A 7,309-nucleotide genomic window follows, 5' to 3' on the forward strand; every position below is an offset into this window, starting at 1 on the left:
TCTGCATTACACGTTCAGAAGTGTGTTTGATTCATACAGCATTGTATCCAGCATGGAGGAAATTGACACCATTAGGGCATTTAGCCACCATTAGGGTTAGCATTTAGCCACCATTAGGATTACCATTTAGGCCCCATTAGGGCATTTAGGCCCCATTAAGGCATTTAGCCACCATTAGGGTTACCATTTAGGCCCCATTATGGCATTTAGGCCCCATTAAGACATTTAGCCACCATTAGGGTTACCATTTAGCCATGTCCTCTCAGTCTTTGAAGTGTTGTGTATTATCCTTCCAAGTTGTATGTGTCGCATCTGTCATCAACACAGTGGTGACTGACTAATAGATGACTTTCTGCTTATTCTAGTGTACATGCTGTTGTGTACATCATATGACCCTAGAATGACCTCTGACTTCTTGAACTGGGTTGCCTCATGTGATTGGTTGTTGTCATAAAAAGTAAGCATCACAGCCCATTAGTTTTGTACTCTAGTCATTCAAATGTTAATGGTTCTGGAAGTTCCGAAACTTGTTAATTTTAGGGTTACCATTTAGCCACCATTAGGGCATTTAGCCACCACCAGGCTTACCATTTAGCCACCATTAGGGTTACCATTTAGCCACCATTTGGGTTACCATGAAGGTTACCATTTAGCCACCAAATTTGAGTTACCATTTAGCCACCATTTGGGTTACCATGAAGGTTACCATTTAGCCACCAAATTTGAGTTACCATTTAGCCACCATTAGGGTTACCATTTAGCCACCATTAGGGCATTTAGCCACCATTTGGGTTACCATTTAGCCACCATTAGGGTTACCATTTAGCCACCATTAGGGCATTTAGCCACCATTTGGGTTACCATTAAGGTTACCATTTAGCCACCAAATTTGAGTTACCATTTAGCCACCATTAGGGTTACCATTTAGCCACCATTTGGGTTACCATTTAGCCACCATTAGGGTTACCATTTAGCCATGTCCTCTCAGTCTTTGAAGTGTTGTGTATTATCCTTCCATGTTTTATGTGTCACATCTGTCATCAACACAGTGGTGACTGACTAACAGATTACTTTCTGCTTATTCTGGTGTACATGCTGTTGTGTACATCATATGACCCTAGAATAACCTCTGACTTGCCTCATGTGATTGGTTGTTGTCATAAAAAGTATGCATCACAGCCCATTGGTTTTGTACCCTAGTCATTAAAATGTTAATGGTTCTGGAAGTTCCAAAACGTGTTAATTTTAGGGTTACCATTTAGCCACCATTAGGGCATTTACCATTTAGCCACCATTGGGGTTTGCATTTAGCCACCATTAGGGTTAGCATTTAGCCACCATTAGGGTTAGCATTTAGCCACCATTAGGGTTACCATTTAGCCACCATTTGTGTTACCATTTAGCCACCATTTGGGTTACCATTTAGCCACCAAATTTGAGTTACCATTTAGCCACCAAATTTGAGTTACCATTTAGCCACCATTTGGGTTACCATTTAGCCACCATTTGGGTTACCATTTAGCCACCATTTGGGTTACCATTTAGCCACCATTTGGGTTACAATTTAGCCACCATTTGGGTTACCATTTAGCCATGTCCTCTCAGTCTTTGAAGTGTTGTGTTTTATCCAAGAATGACCTCTGACATCTTGAACTGGGTTGCCTCATGTGATTGGTTGTTGTCATAAAAAGTATGTATGCATCACGGCCCATTGTTTTTGTACTCTAGTCATTAAAATGTTAATGGTTCTGGAAGTTCCGAAACTTGTTAATTTCTAATATCAAGCAACACAAAACCTACCAGAGGTATAAAGCCAACATTTTTGTGTCTTACTCTTTGTGCAACGGGATTGAATAAATGCATGTTGTATGTTGATATGCCCTCTAGGGCTAGAGCAGGTTGTAGTTTAGGTCAGCATCTGGACAAAAGGAAACAAATAGTCTCTTCAGCTAACCCTATAAGTTCAGCTGTGAGGCTACAGGTCAGTATTTGTACATTTCTTTTCTCATCAAAACGATGGGCTAAGAGTATCTGCTGGGTGGGCTATTTCTGGGTGGGCTAGTCATCCTCAGCTAATTCACCTTGGACGGTAGACAATCAGCAGAATATCTTGCACTAACGTGAGATAGGATGAAGGGAACCCCAACAATATCCTTCCTCTTCTCTATTTCTGGGTAATAATTATCTTTCATGGAGGGAAAAATGCTATCTGTTCTACGTACATTGAGCCATGATGACACTTTAAAACATCACAAGTCTGTACTGTGGTATATAGAATATTAAATTCAACAGTTAGCGGGCTCTGGGGCAGAATTAGGTCACATACGTCTGTCCTCCTCTAGCTGTTTCTAGGTCCATTGAGGATACAGCGCCTCGCAAAAGTATTCACCCCCCTGGCGTTTTTCCTATTTTTTTGCATTACAACCTAAATTGATTTTTATTTGGATTACATGTAATGGACATGCACAAAATAGTCCAAATTGGTGAAGTGAAATGAAAAAAAATACTTGTTTCAAAAAATTCAAAAAAATAATAATTTGAAAAGTGGTGCGTGCATATGTATTCACCCCCTTTGCTATGAAGCCCCTAAATAAGATCTAGCACAACCAATTACCTTCAGAAGTTACATAATTAGTTAAATAAAGTCGACCTGTGTGCAATCTAAGTGTCACATGATCTCAGTATCTCTCTCTCAGATATATATATATATATATATATATATATCTATATATATCTATATATAGAGAGAGAGAGAGATAATGAGATATCTCTATATCTATATACACACACACCTGTTCGGAAAGGCCCCAGAGTCTGCAACACCACTACGCAAGGGGCACCACCAAGCAAGCGGCACCACCAAGCAAGCGGCTATGAAGACCAAGGAGCTCTCCAAACAGGTCAGGGACAAAGTTGTGGAGAAGTACAGATCAGGGTTGGTTATAAAAAAATATCCGAAACCTTGAACATCCCACGGAGCACCATTAAATCAATTTTTTTAAATGGAAAGAATATGGGACCACAACAAACCTGCCAAGAGAGGGCCGCCCACCAAAATTCACAGACCAGGCAAGGAGGGCATTAATCAGAGAGGCAAAGATAACCCTGAAGGAGCTGCAAAGCTCCACAGTGGAGATTGGAGTATCTGTCCATAGGACCACTTTAAGACGTACACTCCACAGAGCTGGGCTTTACGGAAGAGTGGCCAGAAAAAAATAAGCAAACATGTTTGGTGTTTGTCAAAAGGCATGTGGGAGACTCCCCAAACATATGGAAGAAGGAACCCTGGTCAGATGAGACTCAAATGTAGCTTTTTGGCTATCAAGGAAAACGCCATGTCTGGCGCAAACCCAACACCTCTCATCACCCCGAGAACACCATCCCCACCCCATGGTGGTGGCAGCATCATGCTGTGGGGATGTTTTTCCATCGGCAGGGACTGGGAAACTGGTCAGAATTGAAGGAATGCTGGATGGCACTAAATACAGGGAAATTCTTGAGGGAAACCATCTTCCAGAGATTTGAGACTGGGACGGAGGTTCACCTTCCAGCAGGACAATGACCCTAAGCATACTGCTAAAGCAACACTCGAGTGGTTTAAGGGGAAACATTTAAATGTCTTGGATTGGCCTAGTCAAAGCCCAGACCTCAATCCAATTGAGAATCTGTGGTATGACTTAAAGATTGCTGTACACCCATCCAACATGAAGGAGCTGGAGCAGCAGTTTTGCCTTGCAGAATGGGCAAAATTCCCTGTGGCTAGATGTGCCAAGCTTATAGTGACATACCCCAAGAGACTTGCTGCTGTAATTGCAGAAAAAGGTGGCTCTACAAAGTATTGACTTTGGGGAGGGGGGGAATAGTTACGCACGCTCAATTAAATTTTTTTCTGTCTCATTTCTTGTTTGTTTCACAATAAAAAATATTTTGCATCTTCAAAGTGGTAGGCATGTTGTGTAAATCAAATGATACAAACCCCCCCCAAATCCATTTTAATTTTAGGTTGTAAGGCAACAAAATAGGAAAAATGCCAAAGGGGGTGAATACTTTCACAAGCCACTGTATATCTTTTATGTTTACCGTCTAACCATGACGGGGGGGGGGTCAACAGTAAGTGTCAGTACTCTGAAGGTCATGACTAGTTGGGGGTCATGTACTCTGAAAATACCACAGGTATGTTTACTGTTTTGCAGAAGTGGCAAATCTTGTCACAACATAAGGGCACCATAGAAACGTATAAATATAGTTGTTTGTCAAATGACCCTTTAACTAGTTTTCACCATGTCACTATTCACAACACTTTGTACCTTATCAACATGGCGGTTCGGGTGGAATAGGCCTAACTGTCAATACAGAGTTATGTTTAGAGTGAAAATCATAATCCCTATTATCCAATTAGATAAGGCATATATAGCTGTTGTTATGACTGCATGTAGGCACACTGTACCTGTAACGATCGTCGTAATCCTCCTCCTCGGACGAGGAGGAGAGGCGAGAAGGATCAGACCAATATGCAGAATGGTTAGTGTCCATGATTATTTAATGAATACAGACTGAACACTTAACATACAAAAACAACAAACGTGACAAACCGCAAACAGTCCCGTGTGGTGCGACATACACAGACACGCGATACAACCACCCACAAAACACACGTGAAACCCCGGCTGCCTTAGTATGATTCTCAATCAGGGACAAACGATCTACAGCTGCCTCTGATTGAGAATCATACCAGGCCGAACACAAAAACCCCAACATAGAAAAACACACATAGACAACCCACCCCAACTCACGCCCTGACCAACTAAATAAATAAAAGAAAAAGGAACAATAGGTCAGGAACGTGACATAACCCCCCCCTTAAGGTGCGAACTCCGGGCGCACCAGCATAAAGTCTAGGGGAGGGTCTGGGTGGGCGTCTGTCCACGGTGGCGGCTCTGGCGCTGGTCGTGGTCCCCACCCCACATTAGTCACTACCCGCTTTCGTAGCCTCCTCAAAATGACCACCCTCCATATAACCCCCATTAGATTAAGGGGCAGCACCGGACTGAGGGGCAACACCGGACTGAGGGGCAACACAGGAATGAGGGGCGGATCCTGGCTGGCTGGCTCTGGCGGATCCTGGCTGGCTGGCTCTGGCGGATCCTGGCTGGCTGGCTCTGGCGGATCCTGGCTGGCTGGCTCTGGCGGATCCTGGCTGGCTGGCTCTGGCGGATCCTGGCTGGCTGGCTCTGGCGGATCCTGGCTGGCTGGCTCTGGCGGATCCTGGCTGGCTGGCTCAGGCGGATCCTGGCTGGCTGGCTCAGGCGGATCCTGACTGGCTGGCTCAGGCAGCTCCTGACTGGCTGGCTCAGGCAGCTCCTGACTGGCTGGCTCAAGCAGCTCCTGACTGGCTGGCTCAGGCAGCTCCTGACTGGCTGGCTCTGGCAGCTCCTGGCTGGCTGGCTCTGGCAGCTCCTGGCTGGCTGGCTCTGGCAGCTCCTGGCTGGCTGGCTCTGGCTGGTCCTGGCTGGACGGCTCTGGCTGGTCCTGGCTGGACGGCTCTGGCTGGTCCTGGCTGGACGGCTCTGGCTGGTCCTGGCTGGACGGCTCTGGCTGGTCCTGGCTGGACGGCTCATAACAGACGGACAGCTCTGACGGTGCTGTGCAGGCAGACAGTTCATACAGCGCTGGGCAGGCAGACAGCTCAGACACTGGCTGCGCTGGAGAGAAGGAAGGCTCTGACAGCGCTGGACAGGTGGGAGCAGCTGGAGAGAGAACCCGGAGAGACAGCCTGGTGCGGGGGGCTGCCACCGGTGGACTGGTACGTGGAGGTGGCACCGGGTATACCGGACCGTGAAGGAGGACGCGCGCTCTTGAGCACCGAGCCTGCCCAACCTTACCAGGTTGAATGGTCCCCGTAGCCCTGCCAGTGCGGCGAGGTGGAATAGCCCGCACTGGGCTATGCTGGCGAACCGGGGACACCATTCGTAAGGCTGGTGCCATGTATGCCGGCCCGAGGAGACGCACTGGAGGCCAGATGCGTTGGGCCGGCTTCATGACATCCGGCTCGATGCCCAACTTAGCCCTACCAGTGCGGCGAGGTGGAATAGCCCGCACTGGGCTAAGCACGCGTACTGGGGACACCGTGCGCTTTACCGCATAACACGGTGTCTGACCAGTACGACGCCCTCTCACTCCACGGTAAGCACGGGGAGTTGGCTCAGGTATCCTACCCGGCTTTGCCACTCTCCTCGTGTGCCCCCCCCCCCCCAAGAAATTTTTGGGTCTGACTCTCGGGCTCCCAACCGCGTCGCCGCGCTGCCTCCTCATACCAGCGCCTCTCTGCCTTCGCTGCCTCCAGCTCCGCCTTAGGACGGCGATATTCCCCTGGCTGAGCCCAGGGTCCTTTGCCGTCCAGGATCTCCTCCCAAGTCCAGGAGTCCTGGGTTTTTTCCCACTGCTGTCGCCTCCCTTCTCCACTCCGCTTGGTCCTAGATTGGTGGGTGGTTCTGTAACGATCGTCATAATCCTCCAGAGCCAGCCAGCCAGGATCCTCCAGGTGCAAGCTAAGATCCCTTATTGATGTCACTTGTTAAATCCACTTCAAATCAGTGTAGATGAAAGGGAGGAGACAGGTTAAAGAAGGATTTTTAAGCCTTGTGACAATTGAGACATGGATTGTATCCAAGGGTGAATGGGCAAAATGTAAGTTCCAGGCGCACCGGTTTGTGTCAACAACTGCAACGCTGCTGGGTTTTTCACACTCAACAGTTTCCCGTGTGTGTCAAGAATGGTCCACCACCCAAAGGACATCCAGCCCACTTTACGCAACTCTGGGAAGAATTGGAGTGAACATGGGCCAGCATCCCTGTGGAATGCTTTCGACACCTTGTAGAGTCCATGCCCTGACAAATTGAGGCTGTTCTGAGGGCAAAAAGGGAGGGAGGGGGCAAAAAACAAGTGTGAAAGTGACAATCCCCAAAATGAGATTAATGTGTAGGCCTACTGGCTTCACACAACTTACTGGCATGCGAGTGTCTCACAGAAATGCTATTGACACAATCATGTGACTGTTACAAGTGTGTTCTAATGTACCACCAGGGTAGAGGGGAGAATTTTATGCACCCTTCTTGATCAGCAGAAAAATTGTCACTACTTCATGAACTAGCACACCTGATTGAACGGACCAATGGCGTGTTACTTTAAATCAGGTCAACTAGATCAGGAATAGATCAAAACAGTTACATTAGCCAGGGGTACTTGAGAAGAGGTTTGGGAAAGACTGCTAAGTTTAACTCCTAGAAGAGGCCTTTGGCATGGGCTACAG

The sequence above is a fragment of the Salvelinus namaycush genome, chromosome 6 (assembly GCF_016432855.1).
Source record: "Salvelinus namaycush isolate Seneca chromosome 6, SaNama_1.0, whole genome shotgun sequence".
Classification (NCBI taxonomy): Eukaryota; Metazoa; Chordata; class Actinopteri; order Salmoniformes; family Salmonidae; genus Salvelinus; species Salvelinus namaycush.